The sequence below is a fragment of the Puma concolor genome, chromosome B4 (genome assembly GCF_028749965.1).
Source record: "Puma concolor isolate L17-30 chromosome B4, mPumCon1.1.hap2, whole genome shotgun sequence".
NCBI lineage: Eukaryota > Metazoa > Chordata > Mammalia > Carnivora > Felidae > Puma > Puma concolor.
In genome coordinates this window covers 45962198-45983478 of record NC_141673.1, presented here as the reverse complement: position 1 = coordinate 45983478, position 21281 = coordinate 45962198, and positions in this window count along the sequence as shown.

Genomic DNA, 21281 nt, shown 5'->3' with positions numbered 1-21281 from the left:
TAGTGTTTTACCTGTGGCTGTCAAGGATCTACCAGCCTCCTCTTAATTGCACACCACAGAGATTTCCATTGTTTTCAATAATGCCCTCTCACTGTTGCAAATAAAGTCAGTCCTCTTAGAGAGAGCTACAGGGCTCTCCATCCTAAAGGTCTGCTTCTCTCACTGGGAAGAATGTCGATATTGCTGTTCCGGAGCTGGGGTCACGACAGTGGCCCACTTCTCTCAGAGAGACAGGCATGTTCTATGAGTGGGGGTTGGGGATGTGTGGTAGTGCCTGGTGTCCTCATCTTGTCCCTCCTGGTGTGGAATGTCCCCCATGATAGAGCTGAGGTGATGGTGAGGAGGGGCCCAGTATTCTCGGTCTGCCATGCCTGTGATACAGCTCCTACTCTTCTAGTAGGTGCTGGTGGAGAATGGGGACTCCAGACCTCTTTTCTACTCTTGCTTGGAATAGTTTCTGCAAATATAGATCAGGAAGTGGGGAATGGGTGTGATAAATGCTGCCAGACTCTCCCTTCCAGAAAGAAACCAGCACCATAGCCTGGGAGCTGGGGAAATACGGAATTCTCTCTTCTTGGCTGCACCTGTCTGGAGAAGAGCTTCCATCATACTGAGCTGTTCCTACTAAGATTTATTAGGTTTTCTTGGATAAATGTTTCTCCATTTGCTATTTGCCTTTAGGACAATTTCCACAGACTTTCAATTGTTGTTTTTCAATATAATTTTCTACAGTTACGCTACTTTCGCACGGGAGAAGGTCCACAGAGATCCTCCTAGCACCATTCAGAAGCATCTCTCTTTTTTTTTTTTTTTACATCATTTTAAAAAATGTTATGAATTCCATCTTGAGAAAACTGTACTTTATTCCACTTCTCTTTTTGTTTTGGGCATTTTAATTATAACACAATAAGAAAACTGTTGTGGTCATCAGGGTAGCTTGATCTTCACATAAATCTGTCTTTTAGGTCTCTTGAAGTTCTATAGATGGTTCTATGCTAGCTTCTAGCTGGAGTCCCGCTAATGGTCCACAAGGGCTTCCTAGTAAGTATCATTTTTTTCTTCAAATCTGCTTTCACAACATCAATTTTATGTAATAGCCCAAAGAAGATTCCTTAGCTTCCACTGTTTCAAAGACTTTGGTCCCTTCAGTATGATCCATTTCATCCTGTTTGCTTTATGAAAACCTCTTTCAGTCCTCAGCTCATTTGCGTAGCAAAGGTGATTTTGAAGTGAGTTAGTGATTAGGCTTTTCCAATTTCTCCCAGTTCTAGAATTTCTCCATGCTATCTGTTTTCTCAGCTTTTGCCCCAGTCAAGTAGTACCCAAATATTTTAAACAAGAAACTTAATAACACGTGATTTCCATAAAAAGTAAGAATTGTTTCTTCATGTGTTTTGGGAGTTGAATGGGAATTCCTAAAAGTCATTTTTTCCTACTTTAAAATTTCCTCTAAGGAAATTCCTGATGCTGATCATATTTAAAAATTTTTCTGTTATATTAGGCATTCCTCATTTCTGGAGGTATACCACAATTATAAGGTCACAATTTACAATAAGGACTATGTATTAATAAAGATATTTAGGAATTAGGTGTGTTTATGCCTTAGTTATATAACTGGCTAGACTAAATTGAGAAACCAAATTCCCTGTCTTGTTTAAACATCCAAGGAAACACATGTGTTCAGCTGTCATCCTTGTCCTTATTTCCTTACTGTTAGACTATTTTAATCAGCAGAGTTCTTTCTTTTTCATTTCTCAACTATTGAGGAAACAATAATATAGTAACAATCATCACAAAGACCTGTTTGGTCATTCAAACCCTTCTGTGTTTATAGGGAAATGTTAATTATTCTGTCATGTTACACTTCAAATACTGCTTTAAGTTTATGGTTACCAACTCCTTTGCAGAAAGTCTCTTCTCCAACTGCTGTGGTCTATTCATTTTCCCCTGAGTATGTAATGTCCATTCTCACCTCTTGTTCCTGCTTTGCTACTTCCATCTGGATTGCTTCCCTAATCAGTTTCCATCTGTTACTCCTAATTATTTTTCAAAGCATGACATAATAACATGGGGAAGCTAATCTTTCCAGATATAAGTCTATTTTAAATGAAGTAAAATTAAATCAATGGTGCAGAAAACAGAGGTGTGCGATAGATCTGAACACATAGAAAATTCGGGGGTGCCTGGGTGGCTCAGTTGGTTAAACGTCCGACTTTGGCTCAGGCCATGGTCTTGCTGTTTGTGAGTTCAAATCGCATGTCTGGCTTTGTGCTGACAGCTCTGTGTCTCCTTCTTCTCTGCCCTTCCCCTGCTGCAACTGTCTCTCTCTTTCCAAAAGAAATAAACATTAAAAAAATTTAAGCACATAAAAAATTTTGTATATGAAAAAGTAGCTTTCAAATTAAATGGAAAGTTTGGTTATATACATGGCTGCTCATTTGAAAACAATGAAGCCATAGTTATACCTCACTCTTTTGCTAGCAAGGAAGCCCTACTTGTCTGGACTTCTGTTTCCATGAGAGGATTTATTTGTATAGGATAATCCTCATGACCTCTTTTGGCCTGCCTCACTCCTTCCTCCTCAAGGAAGAAGGTATGACTTGCCTGATGGAGGGATTTTGGAAAAGGGTCTAAGCAGGCTCAGTTCTGCTCCTTTAGGGCTCCTCTCTTTTGTGGAGTGGTCTGTTTTCAGGATGTGTTCTTGTCTGCTTTGCTACTACTAGAGACGCCTGCAGTTTTGCAAATCTGCCTGAGCTGAGTGCTGTTTACTTAAGGGACTGTATAGTGGCAATAGGCTGAACTGCATTTTACAGTTTAATCTTATCTGCAATAAAGCTGATCTAAAAAATATGCATCTCTCTGATAACAGCATCTACTTATCAACTGGCTTTGAACTTGGAGTAAGAAAGGAATATGATTACTTATCAGTCTAAAATCTCCATATCCAAACCTAAAAAGCCATTAAAAAAAAAAAGAAGGAGAAAATAAAGCTTCTGTCCATCAAGGCTCAGCACTTCTCTCATCATGGAAGGTCATGGCGAAATCTTTTACTTTCTATCAACCATCTGTTGATATCCATCACTCAGCACTTATGTCTTGCTATGTGTTTTTTATAGTTTTAGTTGTGCTGTGTAGTCTTTGCTAGAGTGTTAACTTGAAGGAAGACAGTGTTTTAGTCATCTTTGAACACCTGAAGTGCTTGCCAAAGAGTAGATGCTCAATAGACACCAAGTGATATCAATTGTGTTGAATGGCTCTTTTATGATTACTTCAAACTAGTTTCTGATGCAGTGACTTTTCTTAAATAATAATGTTATTGAATTTATTTTGTACTTTACAATTTTCAAAGTGCATTTCAAATGACATGGCTTACTTAATCTTTAAAGAATCCTATGAGATAGGCAGAACAAATCTTATTTCCATTTCTTAGATATGACAAAAAGATCTCAGAGAGGTGAATTACTTGCTCAGGGTCACAGTGCTTATAAATGACAAATCCAGTACTTCTAATTCCTGGGGGATAATTCTTTCATCCTGCCACAACCATCTCTTGTATGATGGTGAAAACCTCAGGTGACTTTCCAGAAATGTAAAGAACCCCACAGCATTAGAAAATATACGACATTTCCGAGGCACCAGTTGAAATTTGATGTGAAATTCCATCTGACATGTTTGTAGCAGCTTTAATTATATAATCCATTTAAAAACAGAATATTTAAAGCAGCCACAGAAATCGCTGGACACAACTAATTTCATCCATAAACCAGACATTTTGCACCTCAATTTTCACTCTTCAGTTCTGTTTTGTGAACTAATTGGCAACACTTAATGAAAATTTAAGATGTAGACAGACTATAACAGGTGGAGCAATCACATCTTCACAAGGAAATTAATTTATACACACACACAAATACACACGCATATTCACAGGCTCTGATCCTGCCAAGAAAGGAGCCCCAACAGTGTGGTTAGCTGCAATTATGGCTAAGTGTCATAAAACAATTTTGGCATATGATGGTGCCCACAGGAATCACAGGGATCTCTTTGTTCTTGGTCTTCTAAGCACGTTTCATTCTCATATGAATTCATCCTTGCAAGTTTTCTTTGTTCTATTTTCTTTGTCAGAAAAGTAATTTGACTACATCCTGCTACTCGTTTGGTGATTTGGGGATGTCGTGAAAGCAGCTATCTTGCAAGCTGGACTAGAACAAAGTGTGTCAGTATGATTTATAGGAACTGCTGTGATTCTCAGCTATGATGAACAGACAATTCCATACATGACAGTGGATATGCACAAATGCCTTTTTGCAGGAATGGCTTTACTTGGATTTCCTGAAAGTTTTTTTTAATGCTTCTGTAATTACATGGTTATTATTGAATACTGGGGAGAAGTGGTCTTTGATTACCTTGTACCTTCTTTTCAGTGAATTCTGATGTGAATTTTCCTGGGTTGACAATTCCAATAAATGAATGAATGAGTGAATGAATGAATGAATAAATGAATGGATAAATAAACCTGTCTAAGACTATAGAACTGACTGAAAGGAGTCCAGTGACTAAACATAATTTTCTCTAACATGTAATGTGGAGCGTATTAGGTACATTGTATGAGGTAAAATGTGTGATTTGTACTAAGAAAAGTCAAATGTCTCAGACTATGAGTCTGGAGTTCTCTCTTGTCCAGCAAGAGAGTGGATGCAGAAATGAAAACGAGAGAGGCTAATGTCTGGGAGGAGACAAGAGCCCTGAACAGGGGTTTTGTCTCTGTATTTATTGAGCTCTCAAGATTTTACATACACGGTGAACGTGAAGAAGAAAACAATCAGATAGTAGCCATTAACTTGATTGTGTAAGAAGCAAGGGGTTGGGGGGCAAATGGCATATCAAGTTGTGATCAAAGCATAATGATACATTGGCTCCAGGTGGAAAGTGGTTTTTTTTTTTTTCCTTTTGTAGGCAATATGGCTAATTAGCTCTTATCTCTAAAGTTTCAGCTTGTGGGAACATGCACCCTCAGGGTTAACAAGGCACCCTTCTTGCTAGCTAACATTGGGTGCTTTTGCCCTGCAGCAGCTTTCTGCCCTAAGCCTTGTTAACCCATTGGTGCAAGAGTACAGAATTCTCAAACTTATTTCCCATAGTAAAAATTGCTGATAAGTCCTCATAGTTCATTCTTTCATATAGCAAGATTGAGAGGAAAAAGAGACTTTATTATTATAGAATGTTCCATTCAACTCTTCAGTAAGATACATTAGGAAGAAGGCACTGTACATGAACCACCCAGTGACTGTTTATTTTTGAAACCAATATAGTTTCTAATAGAAAATGGAAATATACCAAATACCAATATACCAAATAGAAAATGGTATATGTTTAAGAAGTTTCCATTGCTGTTTCTCTATTTCTAAAAATCAGAGTCACTCAGCTTGGCATGTGTATGTTTTTTTTTTTTTTTTAATTTTTTAAAACATTTATTTTTTGAGAGACAGAGACAGAGCACGAGCAGGGGAGGGGCAGAGAGAGAGGGAGACACAGAATCTGAAGCAGGCTCCAGGCTCTGAGCTGTCAGCACAGAGCCCGATGTGGGGCCTGAACCCAGGGAACCGTGAGATCATGACCTGAGCCAAAGTCGGTTGCTTAACTGACTGAGCCACCCAGGCGCCCCAGGCATGTGTATGTTGTTTTAAAGCAAGATGATTAGAGTTGTGTTGTATATTCACAAAGAAGGACACCTATGTTTTTCCCCCTTCAAAATAAAACCTGATTATAAATAATATATGTTCATTGTAAAGAAACCCCAAATACACAGTACAACACACACTACACACTAAACACACACACACAGACACACAAAGAAGGTAAAGAGTATGTGAAATGTATCTTATCACTCAAAGACAACAATTGCTAATATTTTGACAAGTATCTTATCAGACCTATAACTATATGGTCAGAAACACAAACATATTTACTAAAATTGGATCAAACAAAATATGTAATCTTTTAAAATTCATTAACATATTGTGATCATTATTCTATATCAATAAATATAGATTTTTATTTTCATTACTAATGTTTGCAGTGTGTTCCAGTGTATGGATACTCCATAAATACTTTAGTTCTCCATTGATGGATTTTGTTATTTTCAGTTTTGAGCCTTTTTATAAATAACATTGGTTCAAAGACACAAACATATATATACTATATATATTATATACATATAATATATATATATTATATACAGTATATATATATATATATAAAATTGTACAATTCATTTAATTAATTTTTATTGGGTATTTTCTATGTGCCAGACATTATTCTAAGTGTTGGTGGTATAGCAGTAAGTAAGACCATTAAGATCTCTGCTTTTACAGAAGAAGGAGTTAAGATAGTGGAGTAGTAGGGGAACCTGGGGTTGTCTCATCCCTCGAACACAGCCAGATCAACATCAAATCATTTTGAACACCTAGGAAATTGATCTGAGGATTAAGAGAACAATCTGCATAATTTGAGGGAGAGAACATAGCAGGTGTCTGGTGGAGAGAGGGGAACGGAGGGGGCGGGGAGAAAAGCTGCAGTTGGGAACCCTTTTCTCAGAGAGGAGAAAGAGAGAGAGGGAGAGAGAACAGCACATCAGGCTCACACAAGAAAAACACTCCCCCAAAACCATTGATGGGGTAATTCATGAGGACCTGACTATGGCAAGTTTTTGCAAACAGTGGAGCTGAAATTCTGAACTTTTGGAAGTCTGTGCCACTCACTGGAGTAGGTCCCGGTGGATGGCGGTTCTCCTGGAGAGAAGGGGAAGCCTGGGAGTGGACAGGGGACAGCATGGTGTGGAGGTCCCCTGGGTCACACTGGGCCAGAATGCTCCCCTTCCTGAAGTGCATTTGGAAGAGAATATATTGCATCTCCAAGGACAAAAGGCCTGGCTGGCACCTTTGAGCAGCTGTTCAACAGCAGGGGACAGAAACACATGCAGAGGGCAGATAAAGTGGTTGCAGCTTTTCGTTGTGCTTCACCATAAGCCCCAGGCACCTGTGTGGCTATGCAATTGCTTTTTCTGGGACAGAAAGGTGCCAGGTGCACTGCTGTGACACTCTCCTCTGGAGAAGAGGAGGGGGTTCACCCTTTGCTGGGTCCTTTGAGATTTGCAGTTTTGAATACCAGTTGTGCACCAGAGATAAAGCACAGGAGAGCTGTAGCGGCAGGCAGGTCAGTGACCTGGGCACAGAAGGGTTGACGGCAGGGATCTAATGGTAGCCTGGGACACAGGTGGGGATTGTTTGCTTGTATGTGAGGGCTACCTGAACAGTGGTGGGTGCCAGCTCTCCTCTCTGAGGACAAGAGAGCTGGGTGATGTCATCCCCCACCCACCAGCATGGTATGGCCTCAGTGAACAACACAGCATCCTCAGTGGAGAGTGGAACTGTTTACACCAAACCCCGCTCCCCCTGTGCCCTGCAGGGGCATCTTTACTAGGGCAGGTCTGACTGTGAGCCAGCACTGTGGGCATCTTCCCCAGAGGACCAGCACAGGCACCCTGCAGCACCAAGTCTACTGATCACAGCTCTCCAAAGCATCAGTTTTACTTCTGGTAGAAATAGGACCAGGTTTTTTTGTTTTTGTTTGTTTGTTTTCTGAATCAGGCTTATAGTATTTTGTTCATTTGTTTGTTTTTTTCATTTCCTTTTTTTCATTTTCTTGGATCAGATTCTTTCTTTCTTTCTTTCTTTCTTTCTTTCTTTCTTTCTTTCTTTCTCTTTCAAGTCAGGCTTAAGGTTGTTTTATTGTTGCTGTTGTTTTGTTTTTTGTACCTTTTCCTTTTCTCTTTTTTTGGATCAGCCTTTTTTAAACATTTATTTTTATTTTTTAAACAAGGCTTATTTTAACAAGTCAAAGCACACCTAGTTAAAGGTCCAAACACTCCCCACTACAAGCAAGGAGGAACTCTGCAGAGGACTGACCCTGGGGGAAAGAGCAGCCAAACCACAATAGCAGAGTGCACACAGCATATACCCAGAAACACTTCCTGAGGCTCCAGGCTCCAGGCAGTGTATAACCCCTTCTTAATATAGCATTACTCTAAGGAGCAGGAAACAGAACAAGCTTTCATGACATGCAAAGGACATAAATCTAGACAAAATGACAAAACAGAAGAATTCTCCCCCAAAGAAAGAGCAAAGAAACCATGTCAGGGATTTGCTCAAAACAAAAGAAGTAATATATTTGAGCAATAATTTAGAATAGCAGTCATAAGAATACTAGCTGGGCTTGAACAAAGCATGGAAGACACCAGGGAAACACTTGTTGAAGAGATAAAAGACCTAAAAACTAGTCAGACTGAAATAAAAAAAATGCTATAACTGAGATGCAAAGCCGACTGGATGTAATCAATGAGGATGGAAAAAACAGAGGATTGAATAGATGATATAGAAGATAAAATTATGGAAAATAATGAAGCTGAAAAGGAAAAGGAAAGAAGACTAGTAGATCATGAAGATAGACTTAGGGAGCTCAGCAATTCCATAAAGTGCAATAATATCCATATCATAGGAGTCCCAGATGAAAAACAGCGGGAAAAAGTGACAGGTTTATTCAAGCAAATTATAGCTGAAAACTTCCCTAATCTGGAGTAGGAACTCCCCTCAAAATCAACATATGTCAACACCAAGACATACCATAATGAAATTTGCAAAATACAAAGATAAAGAGAAAATTCTGAAAGTACCTAGGGACAAAATGTCCTTAACCTACAAGGGTAGACACATAAGGTTAGCAGCAGACCTGTCCACAGAAACTTGGCAGGCCAGAAGGGAGTGGCAGGATATATTCAATGTGCTAGATGGGAAAAATATGCAGCCAAGAATACTTTATGTAGCAAAGATTTCGTTCAGAATAGAAGGAGAGATAGTTTCAAAGACCAGCAAAAACTAAAGGAGTTTGTGAACACTAAACAAGCTCTCCAAGAATTATTAAAAGGGACCCTTTAAATTGGGGAAGGGAGACCAAAAACAACAAAGACTAGAAAGTAACAGAGACAATTTACAGGAACAGAGACTTTAGAGGTATTACAATGGCACTAAATTCATATCTATCAATAATTACTCTGAATATAAATGGACTAAATGATCCAACCAAAAGGCATAGCTTATCAGAATGGATAGTAAACAAGACCCATAGATATGCCACTTATAACAGACTCATTTCAGACCCAAAGACACCTCCAGATCACAAAGAGCAGGTGGAGAACCATTTGTCATGCTAATGGACATCAGAAGAAAGCTGGAGTAGCCATACTTTTATCAAACAAACTAGATTTTAAACCAGAGACTGTAATAAGAGATGAAGAAGGGCACTATATCATAATAAAGGGATCTATCTAACAAGAAGATCTAACAGTTATAAATATTTATGCCCCCAGCTTGGAAGCAGGCGAATATATAAATCAATTAATAACAAACCTAAAGCAACTCATTGATAATAATACAATAATAGTAGTTGGCTTTAACACCCCACTTACAACAATGTACAGATCATCTAAGCAGAAGATCAGCAATGGAATGATAGCTTTGAATGACACAGTGGACCAGATGGACTTAACAAATATATCCAGAGCATTTCACCCTAACGTAGCAAAATACAGATTCTTTTTGAGTGCACAGGGAACATTCTCCAGAATAGATCACATACTGGCCTCAACCAGTACAAAAAGATTGAAATCATACCATGCATATTTTCAGATGACAATGCTATGAAACTTGAAGTCCAACCACAAGAAAAAATTTGAGAAGATTACAAATACATGGTGGTTAAAATACATCCTACTAAAGAATGAATGGGTTAACCAGGAAATTAAAGGACTAAAAAAAAAAAAAAATACATAGTAGCCAATGAAAATGAAAGTATGACAGTCCAAAACCTTTGGGATGCAGCAAAGGCAGTCATAAGAGGAAAGTATAAGCATGCCTGGGGCTCAGTCAGTTAAACATCTGACTCTTCATTTCGGCTTAAGTCACGATCTCATGGTTGTGAGCTCAAGCCCCACATTGGGTTCTGCACTGAGCACAGAACCTATTTAAGATTCTCTCCCACCTTCTCCCTCTTCCCCTCCCCTACTTCCTTTCTCTGTCTCTCAAAAAAAAAAAAAAAAAAAAAAAAGAGGGAAGTATATAGCAATTCAGGCCTTCCTGAAGAAGGAAGAAAAGTCTCATATACACAACCTAAGCTTACACCTGAAGGAGCTGGACTAATCACAGCAAATAAGGCCAAAAATCAGCAGAAGAAGGGAAGTAATAAAGATTATAGAAGAAATAAATGATATAGAAAATAAAAACACAGTAGAAAAGATCAGCGAAACTAGGAACTGGTTCTTTGAAAGAATTAAAATTGATAGCCCCCTAGCCAGACTTATCAAAAAGAAAAGAGAAAGGATCCAAATAAAATCATGAATGAAAGAGGAGAGATCACAACCAGTACTCTAGAAATACAAACAATTATAAGAGAATATTATGAAAATCCTATGCCAACAAATTGGGCAATGTAGAAGAAATGGATATATTCCTAGAGACATATAAACTACCAAAACTGAAATAGGAAGAAATAGAAAATTTGAACAGACCCATAAGCAGTAAAGAAATTGAATCAGTAATCAAAAATCTCTCAACAAACAAGAGTCAGGGCTGGATGTATTCTCAGGGAAATTCTTCCAGATATCTAAAGAATAGTTAATACCTATTCTTTTGAAATTGTTCCAAAAAAATAGAAATGGAAGGAAAACTTCCAAACTTGTTCTATGAGGCCAACATTACTTTGATTCCAAAACCAGACTAAGACCCTACTAAAAAGGAGAATTATAGACCAATATCCCTGATGAATATTGATGCAAAAATTCCCAACAGGATACTACCAAATTGAATCCAATAGTACATTAAAAGAATTATTCACTACAGTCAAATGCGATTTATTATTGGGCTGCACGTGTGGTTCAATATCCACAAATCAATCAGGGTGATCCACAATATTAATAAAAGAAAGGATAAGAACCGTATGATTCTCTCAATAGATGCAGAAAAAGAATTTGACAAAAAACAGAATCCTTTCTTGATAAAACCCTCAAGAAAGTAGGGATGGAATGAGCATACCTCAACATCATAGAAGCCATATATGAAAGAGCCACAGCTAATATCATCCTCGACGGGGAAGAACTGAGAACTTTCCCTCTAAGGTCAGGGACATGACAGGGATATCCATGCTCACCACTAGTACTGGAAGTGCTAGATTCAGCACTCAGACAACAAAAAGAAATGCATCCAAATCAGCAAGGAAGAAGTCAAACTTTCACTCTGCACAGACGACATGATACACTAAATGGAAAACCATTAGAAAGACCACTAAAAAATTGCTAGAACTGATGCATGAATTCAGCAACATCACAGGATATAAAATAAGTGTGCAGAAATCTGTTGCATTCCTATACACCAATAATGAAGCAGCAGAAAGAGAAATCAAGGAATCGATCCCATTAACAATTGCACCAAAACCCATAAGATATTTAAGAATAAATCTAGCCAAAGAGGTAAAAGATCTGTACTCTGAAAACTATAGAACACTTATGAAAGAAATTGAAGAAGACACAAATAAATGGAAAAAACATTCTATGTTCATGGATTGGAAGAACAAATATTGTTAAATGTTGATAATACCTGAAGTGATCTACACATTTAATGCAATCCCTATTAAAATAACACCAGCATTCTTCATAGAATAGCTTCTGAATAGCCAAAGTAATATTGAAAAAGAAAAGCAAAGCTGGAGGCATCACAATTCTGGACTTCAAGTTGTATTACAAAGCTGTAATCATCAAGACAGTATGGTACTGGCACAAAAACAGACACATAGATCAAAGGAACAGAATAGAGAACCCAGAAATGGGCCCACAACTATATGGTTAACTCCTCTTCAACAAAGCATGAGGGAATATTGAGTGGAAAAAGACAGTCTCTTCAACAAATGATGTTGGGAAAACTGGACAGCAACATGCAGAAGAATGAAACTGGACCACTTTCTTACACCATAGACAAAAATAAGTTCAAAGTGGATGAAAGACCTAAATGTGAGACAGGAAACTGTCAAAATCCTAGAGGAGAACACAGGCAGCAACCTCTTTGACCTTGGCTGTAGCAACTCCTTACTAGACATGTCTCTGGAGGCAAGGAAAACAAAAGGAAAAATAATTGGGATCTCATCAAGATAAAAATCATCTGCACAGCAAAGGAAACAATCAACAAAACTAAAAGGCAACTTAAAGAATCGGAGAAGATATTTGCAAATGATATATTGGATAAAGGGCTAGCATCCATAAAGAACTTATCAAACTCAACATCCAAAAAATAATAATCCAGTTAAGAAATGGGCAGACATGAACAGACATTTCTCCAAAGAAGACAAACAAATGGCTAACAGGCACATGAAAAAATTCCCAACATCACTCATCATCAGGGAAATAGAAATCAAAACCACAATGAGATACTACCTCTCATCTGTCAGAATGGCTAAAATTAACTCAGGAAACAACAGATGTTGGTGAGGATGAGGAGAAAGGGGAACCCTCTTACACAGTTGTTGGGAATGCAAACTAGTAGCCACTCTGGAAAACAGTGTGGAGGTTCCTCAGAAAGTTAAAGACGGGGCTATCCTATGATCCAGTAATTGCACTAGGTATTATCCAAAGGATAAAAAAAATGCTGATTTGAAGGGGCACATGCACCCCTTTCATTTCTTCAATAGGTTATATAATTACTTTTGACCACCTTCAAGGTCAAATCAGAAATCTAACTTCAGCATAACATATTGAAAAAAACTTATTTTTAAATTATTTTCTTGTTTTCTTCAGGCATACTAATTAGCTCTATATTGGATTTGTGTGGCTTTTACATCATAGCCACCATTTTCTCTTTAATTTCTTTCTCATTGTCCCTTTCCTCTTTATTTCTGTGAGACTTTTGCAAGTCTGTCCTCTACATTATAGATTTTGTTTTTTGTACTTTTCTTTTGCTTTTTGCTGCTTCAAATGGTAAGTTTTCCAATGGCGTATCTTTCCCTAATGTCTTGACTTTCCTTTGCCACTTCTCTTTTCATCTTTTTATTTTTTGGTCATATCTCACCTTTCATCTCTTGTTTTACAGAGTTCTTGATTTCTCTAATTTCCTTTAGAGGCCAAATTATTTTCTTAAATATTTCTTACCTGAATTATATCTTCCCAGTTGTGTTCTTTTTCTATCATTTTTATGCAATGCTTTCATTTTTGTCTTTATTTGGGGGACAGCATTTTTCCATAGATCTCATGTTTATTTTCTTTTTTTCTCTGCCATTTATTCCTTACCCAAGGGACAGTCTCTCTAGTTATGTTACATGCTCATATTCTTGGCCAAGGTTTATTGACTTTCTGCTTCTATGACTCTTAGTTGAGTATTTCTATGAATTAAACTGGCGGTCTAGGTCAGGCAGTGGCTCTCATATTGTCCACAAAATGCCACCAGCAGCAGAAGTTTGGGAATTTATTAGAAATGCAAATTATTTGGGCCTTCACTCCAGACCTCTTGAATAAGAATATTTGGGGTGGGACCCTGAACTGTGTATTTTAAGAAATCCTGGAGGTGATTCTGAAGCCATATGAAGTCTGAGAACTACTGTTTATATGTGTATATTTCCCCACCCTCCCCCTAACCCCAGTGGCTCCCATCTTACTTATATTCATGTCACATTTCTAAATATTAGAATTTTGTGGCAATATATTTGAAATGTATTACACACTTCCTTGGTAGTGTTTAGTGTTATATTGTTGTTTTAGTAAGAGTGTTTACTAGTCTGGCATTTTTTTCTCATATATTTAATACCATAATTTTTTTGCTTTGTTTCAGTTAACGCAAAATCTTTTTTGGTTCCTCTCATTTGTCATTTATTATACCTTTTATGTCTCATTGATTGAAAATTGTATCGGTGTTGTATGATCTCCTTATCTTAGTTGCAGATAGACATTGCTATCAATAGTGTGTGTTGTCAGTTGTAGCACGTAAAAATTTTCACACTGATCCAAATTTGGAGAGACATCTGTGGTATTAAGTATACATTGGTGTTCTGTTATACACATTTAAGAACCAGTGATTTATATTATGTTATATTGATTTTTATGACGGATAAGGAGAGAACGAGGGCTATGCCTCAACATATTGAGATTTTTTTTTTGTGGATTGTTTATGCAAAAATTAGAATTATACTGGAAGTTTAGCTTTTTGGATTTGAGAACATATCCTCCCTGTTGTGGGTGGAGGTTGTTTATTCCCTCTACTTAGGAATGAGTTGGCTAATTTGATGCAATGTCAAATTAAAAAGAGCCCCCACAGGGATGGATTATAAAGGAACCTGGGAAAACTTTTGAGGCTAATGGATATGTTTGTGATCATGATGTGTTAATGTTTTTCTGGATGTTTACATATATCAAAGCTTATCATATTGTATACAGTTGACCCTTGAGCAGCACCCATTCAAACTGCATGGGTTCACTTATATGTGGTTTTTTTTCAATAAACACAGTACAGTACTATAAATGTATTTTCTCTTCCTTATGATTTTCTTAATAGCATTTTCTTTTCTCTAGCTTACTTTATTGTAAGAATATAATTTATGATCATATAACTTAAAAATGTGTTAATTTGCTATTTATGTTATTGGTAGGGCTTCCTGTCAATAATAAGCTATTAATAATTTAATTGGGTGAGTCAAAAGTTACATGTGAATCTTTGTGCAGAGGGTTGGTGCCCCTAAGCCCCCATGTTGTTCAAAAGTTTAAACTGTACTTAAACAGATATGGTATGGAGCATCTGGGTTGCTCAGTTGGGTAAGCATCCACTGTTGATTTTGGCTCGGGTCGTGATCTTACAGTCGTGAGATTGAGCCCCACATCAGGCTCCATGCTGGGTGTGGAGCTTGCTTAACCTTCTCTCTCTCCATCTCCCTCTCTCCTTCCCTTGTGCTCTCTCTCTCTCTCAAAAAAATATTGGTTATATAGTTTATTGCACATCAATTACACCTCAATAAAGCTGTCAAAAAAGGGCCCTTGAGTTATGCAGTTTTTGTAGTTGTCAATATAGTTTGCTTTGAGTATAGTTTGTAGATGTGGATCACTGGTTCTAACTATCGCTCTTAAGTAAATTTTACCTGTCTTTCCACCATTTGTGGGGAAGAAGAAAAAATATAGCATGATGTGGCCTGTTCTAGGCCTATCATTGTGATTTTGAAGTGTTTCTGACACACAGTGAAAAGATAAACTGCAAATGATAATGGTTAACTCAACATCCATCCTGAACACTTTCTAGTATGCCAAGAATGGAAAGCTAAACTATATTCCCAGATCTCCATAAGTCAGAGATTCAGATATGATTTATGTTTCATCAGTCAGATACTGATGTTGCCTGAGACTTTGATTAAAATATGAACATAGGCAAGAGAGCTAGAGTGTAGGGTACAGATTATGGGAGAGTTGACATAATTCTGGAGCCACCATAAGACATGGTGACCCCCTAACATGGCAGTTGGTTTCCTGACCAGCTGCTTCCTGTCACAGCAGTGTTCCAGTCATGTCAGAGTTAGTATTGCTTTGCAGTTAGCAGTAGTCCAAGTTGACTCCTGATTTAACTTCCTGCAGTAGTGATGGTCACTTTCTCAGGTACAGCAGAGGCAGAGAGGTTCTAAGGGCTAGGAGTTGGTCCTGAGAGATTATCCTTGAGCCTATTCCTCTAGCTCTTCAAAATTTATGGAAGCACACAGTTTTCTGTATAAAACTCTTTCTGCTTAAACCAGTTCAAGTGGATTCTGTTGTGTGCAGCTGAGACCTGAGTGATAAAGTGATTAGTACCAGAAATGGTTATAGGCAATAAAACATCAAAGAAATAGGACCTGATTATATTAAAAGGCAACTATGGCACAGAGTGAGAAGTTATTTAAATTATCATTAGTGATTATCTGAAATAATCTGTCTATTGAAGGCAAGGGTTTGGAAGAGAGTGTGAACACTGTGGTAGACCACTATGGGGGACATGAAGAAAAAAAAGTACTTAGGATTAGGCTTTTCCCCCCTATATTGTGCTGGTGAGCTAAAAGAAAGAAAGGGATAGGCTCAATACTTTTAATTCTCAGCTCTAGTAATAATGTAAGAATTAAGGAATTTTTGTAAAGGATCTCACAACTTTTGTAGTCTCAGTACTAATTTAGATGGAAATCATTTGGAAAGTCTGATGCTGCAAGTTGTTGAATTATAAGATAGGTTGAATTTACAGCTTGGTCATTTATTTTTCACAAAATTGAAAGCATTGCTTTAGAAAAAATTAGATCCCATCATTGAAATGATGCTACTTAGGAGGACTTGGATAACTACAGAGCTGGTACTCCTGAACCTTACCAGGACTCCATTGGCAGCTGGCCAGCTCCTCCCTTGTCTGATGATGCTACTATTGCTTTGTATGAACACCATAGAACAGCCCTTTCTGAGGCAGTCCCTTTACAAAGGGCTGATAGTTCTTCTGCAGCACCGTACTAGACTTGTTGGTTCTATACCTCCAGCCAGATCAGATCCCTGTGTGTTCTTGAAAACAATTACAACATCAAGCCTTAGAGGAAAAGGCTTACAAACAAAAGGAATTAAACAATTATGCTAATATATTTTTAATGGCAGAAATCTGGGAATTATGTGTTGGAAACCAATTTAGAGGATAGTAGACCAGGGCTTTGATAGGGTTGAATTTATTGATATGGACATAATTATAGTGATTTGATATTTAGTGTGTAGTTTAGGTAGTTGAGTATTTTTATTTGGTCTGATGGCTGACCGAATTCTAGACTTAAGGGTAGTTTAGTCTAAATGAAGTGGAGATGCTAGAAATTCCTTCATCTCATTAAAAAGGACAATTTAATATCTTAGGGTAGTAGAAATGTTAAAATGGGTTTAACATGTGTGATCAACTCAACTTTCCCATAGCTATGTCTCTCAAGAGTACCCAGATCATTGATAACTACATTAATGATGGGCAGCCATGACTGGCTAACCTCTATACGCTGAAAGAAAAGACAGAATATGTTGACATTAAGAAGAATCCCAAGTTAGATGGGAAGGATAAAATTTTAGGTAGCAGAATCCAAATGTGGTAATTACTATGTCAGATAGGCTGAGCATAGTGATCTCAGTAGGCAGAAGTCATTTGATGGCAGAAATTTTTAGTGGGAGCTTATTGATCTGCAGGCCATAGGAAATAGATGGGCAGCTAAAACTCAAGGTCTTCAAATAGAACCCTAACCTGAGATGCCATAATAATCATGCCCTTTCTACCAATTCCCAGACCTGAGTCATGGACCCAGACCTCTTGAGTGAAAGGGAATCATTGTTTGTTCTCCCTGAGACTTTGGATTCCTCATTCTTTATTACAACAAGTGATTTCTGTAATCTTCATTTTTTTCATCTTGGACCACCATTAAATCCAAATTTTCAGTAAACCAATAGTTAATATCCTTAAGGAAAGACTACGAAAACATCATAAGTACATACCGTAAATGTTATTCCCATTGCTGATAACAAGGTAATGATGTTTGGGGTAAAGGAAGATAGCAGACCTTTCAGTAATTATTGATACTGGTTCTGAGATAGCATTAATTCCTGGGGATCCAGTTTCCATTATGGTCTATTGGTCAGAATGGGGGCTTATGGGTTCTAGTGTTAAATAAATAGAGTTTTAGTCTATGTCCATCTCAGAGTATTTTTGGTGGATCCATGTATATATACTGTGGTTCTTTTTCCAATTCCTGAATATAGAATTAAAAAAAATATTTTCAACAACTAGAAGAAGTTACACATGCCATGCTCTCTGTGGCAAGTAACTATTCTCTTTTTGAGAAACAGCTCTTGGTGTGCTGTTAGACTCTAGTAGAGACTAGGTATGTCACTACAGGATGCAGACTGAGCTGCTTCTTCTGAACTGAGTGGTGTCTGATTTACCAAGTCACAAATTAGGGCATGTCCAGTGGCACTCTATCATCAAGTAGAAGTATAATATATACTATAAAGCTTTTTCAAGTCCTTCTGCTGCACCCTATTCTCTCCATCCACCCCCAGGACCTCATGGGAAGTTCCACATAATCTGAGACAGAAAAGAAAAATCAAGTCTGCTTATAGTTTTTTCCTCATGATATGTGGCAGGAGCTGTAAGTGGACTGACTGCTGAAGCATCACATCTTCAGGGATGTTAGTGAGAGACAGGAAAGGAAGGAAATCCTCCAGTGGGTCAAGCATACAGTTCTATGTGTAGTGGTCTACCTTGCCTAGAACGAAAAATAGCTGAATGTTGTATGTATATGTTTTGACTCATGGGCTATAGTTAATGGGTTAGAAAATATAATATTGGTGTATTGGTGCCAGGGAAGTTTGAGAAAGAGTTGGGTAGGTAGAACTTTTGAATGGACCCAGAGTCATGTGTTCTTTATAACCAAAAGGTCCCACTTTGAAGATGAGGTTATCAAAATCAAGTAAACATGATGGTCATTCAGTAGATGAGAGAGAAAATCTTTTTCCAACCAGTCTAGTATTTGCTCAGTGGATTAATAAAAAAAAAAACTGGTGGCACAGGTGGAGGCTCTACATCAGCTCAATAACATGAACTTTCCACCAACATAGTGACATGGCTACATGTCAACTAAGGGTCCAAACTGCCAGAAATGGGATAATGCCTCTGTGGCTTAGTGGTAGGTAGATTATATTAATCCCCTTATCATGGAGAGAGCAGTGATTTTCTTCTCTGGAAATGGATTAATCAATCTGGATTTGGATTTGTCCTCTTTGCTTACTATGTTTCTGCCAGCAAACATCGGAAGACTTACTAAATAGCTTATTCACAATATCCTACACAATGCTTTTTTCTGATCAAAGAACAAATTCTATAGCAAAAGAGGTAAGGTATAAAGTTTGTAATTATGAGACTAAGTGGTAATATTTATCCTGAAGCAGTTGCCCTTATAAAATGGTAGAATGGAATATTGATGACTCTACGGCAGCATCTAAGAAACAACAGCTTGTGAGATTGGAATGCTATTTTATAGATGTGGTATTTTTTCTGAACCACTGGCCAACCATTGACCAATATATTTCACTCATATCTGAAATACATAGGGTCTGAAAAAAAAGTGAGAGACTCAGGAATGGCATCCCTTACTATTACACCAATGTAATACCAAATGACCTACTTATAAAATTTTGCTGCTTGTTGCTGTAATTTTAGGCTCTGCTGGCTTAGAGCTCTTAGTATCTAAGAGAGGATTGAATTTTCCAGGGGATACAAGAACTTAACTGGTAGATGAGACTATCAACTGCTTATTTTGGGAAAAGAAGGCTAATCCCGTGTTGACTGACATAATTAATCCTAATTGTCAGGGAGGAAGTAGAGAGAGGAATATGTCTGGAGCACTAATAATCCTGTTGAATGCCTCCTATGACAACTAGTCTACTACTGAAAAACTACAGCAGATAGGCATGTTGTGGAGGTTGTTCTGTTGTTTGAAAATGCAAGTGTAGGGGCGCCTGGGTGGCGCAGTCGGTTAAGAGTCCGACTTCAGCCAGGTCACGATCTCGCGGTCCATGAGTTCGAGCCCCGCGTCGGGCTCTGGGCTGATGGCTCAGAGCCTGGAGCCTGTTTCCGATTCTGTGTCTCTCTCTCTCTCTCTGCCCCTCCCCCGTTCATGCTCTGTGTCTCTCTCTGTCCCAAAAATAAATAAACGTTGAAAAAAAAAATTAAAAAAAAAATGCAAGTGTGGAAAGTAGGATATATGGACGCTAAATAGAAAAGTAGCTTTATAAACAAATATTCCAATCTTCTGAAATAAAAGTGTCAATTACTAAAAACAGCATTTCCCAGGTTTTCTTGCAGGTAGAGTTCCGGAAATGATTTAGATTACGTCCATCAGAAGCATTTTTGTTATATGGTGATTAGCAGTCGAGTCACATGGATAGAAAGGCAAGATGTGGGGCAGCCATTTTGCTTATATAGAGGATGGCAGAGGTTGCATGATTCTGGGGTCGTCTGCTAAAGCTTCCTAATTTAGAATATGGTTCCCTGATTCAGCAGGTTCCTGCTTCTGCTTTCCTGATTCTAGCAGTGACAGTGTGACTTTGGGGGATGTTCAGATTCAATCCTATTTCTCCTGGCCTTCCAACAGTTTTGTAAGCACATAATTTCCTTTATCAAATACTGTTCTGCTTCAACTAACTAGAGTGGGTTTTATTTTCTGCAACTGAACCCTGTCCAATATACCTGCCTTCCAATTTGGAGATATTAGTGGTATATATTTTTTTTCCCAGAAAAATGTCCACTTATTTCCAACCATGTTTACTTCCAACTATTCTCTTGAGAATTTGAATTATGTAGATTCCTGGCAACTTATTTTAACTTAATTCAAATTTAGACAATGTTTCTTAAATGTTGTGTTCTAAGGTTAGGACCTTGTCTTGTTTACAGGTTTGTTAAGGGTTTCTTTACTAATGTAGTTTCTTTCTTTGAAAGTTACTGTCAACAGAAAAATAAGAGATCTTTAATGTTATTATATTAAAAATCTTGGACTGATTTGTTCCAAAGTTATTTTAATTTCAAGCTCACTTTACATTCTGTTGCTCAAGCTGGCAATCTATAACCATGTCTTCCTTATCTATTTGGAGATTCCCTGAAATAGGAGAACAGATTTATCTAAGTGTAAAGATATCCTCTCAAAAGATTCCAATGGGACAGGCTTTAGAAAAATAGGCCTAAGGTTCAATTTCATAAAACAGGGACAGTCCCAGTGGTTCTCAACCTTGGCTGCACACAGAATAATTTGAGAAGCTTCCAAAATATATTAATGCAAGGACCACACCTCAGTTAAATTGAATCCTTCCCCATGGGGGTACTTTTTTTTTTAAAACCCCCCACCAGATGATTGTATTCATCTGCTTGGACTGCCATAACAAAATACCACAGACTACATGTCTTAACTAATGAAATTTATTTTCTCACAGTTTTGGAAGCTGGAAGTCCAAGACTAAGGTGTTATGATAGTTGGTTTCTGGTGAGGCCTTTTTTTTCTGGCTTGTAGATGGCTTCCTTCTCACTATATCTTTTTGTGGTCTTTCCTCCATATGCTAATAGAGAGAAAGATATCTCTAGTGTCTCTTCCTCTTTTTATAAGTATGGTAGTCCTATAGATTAGGA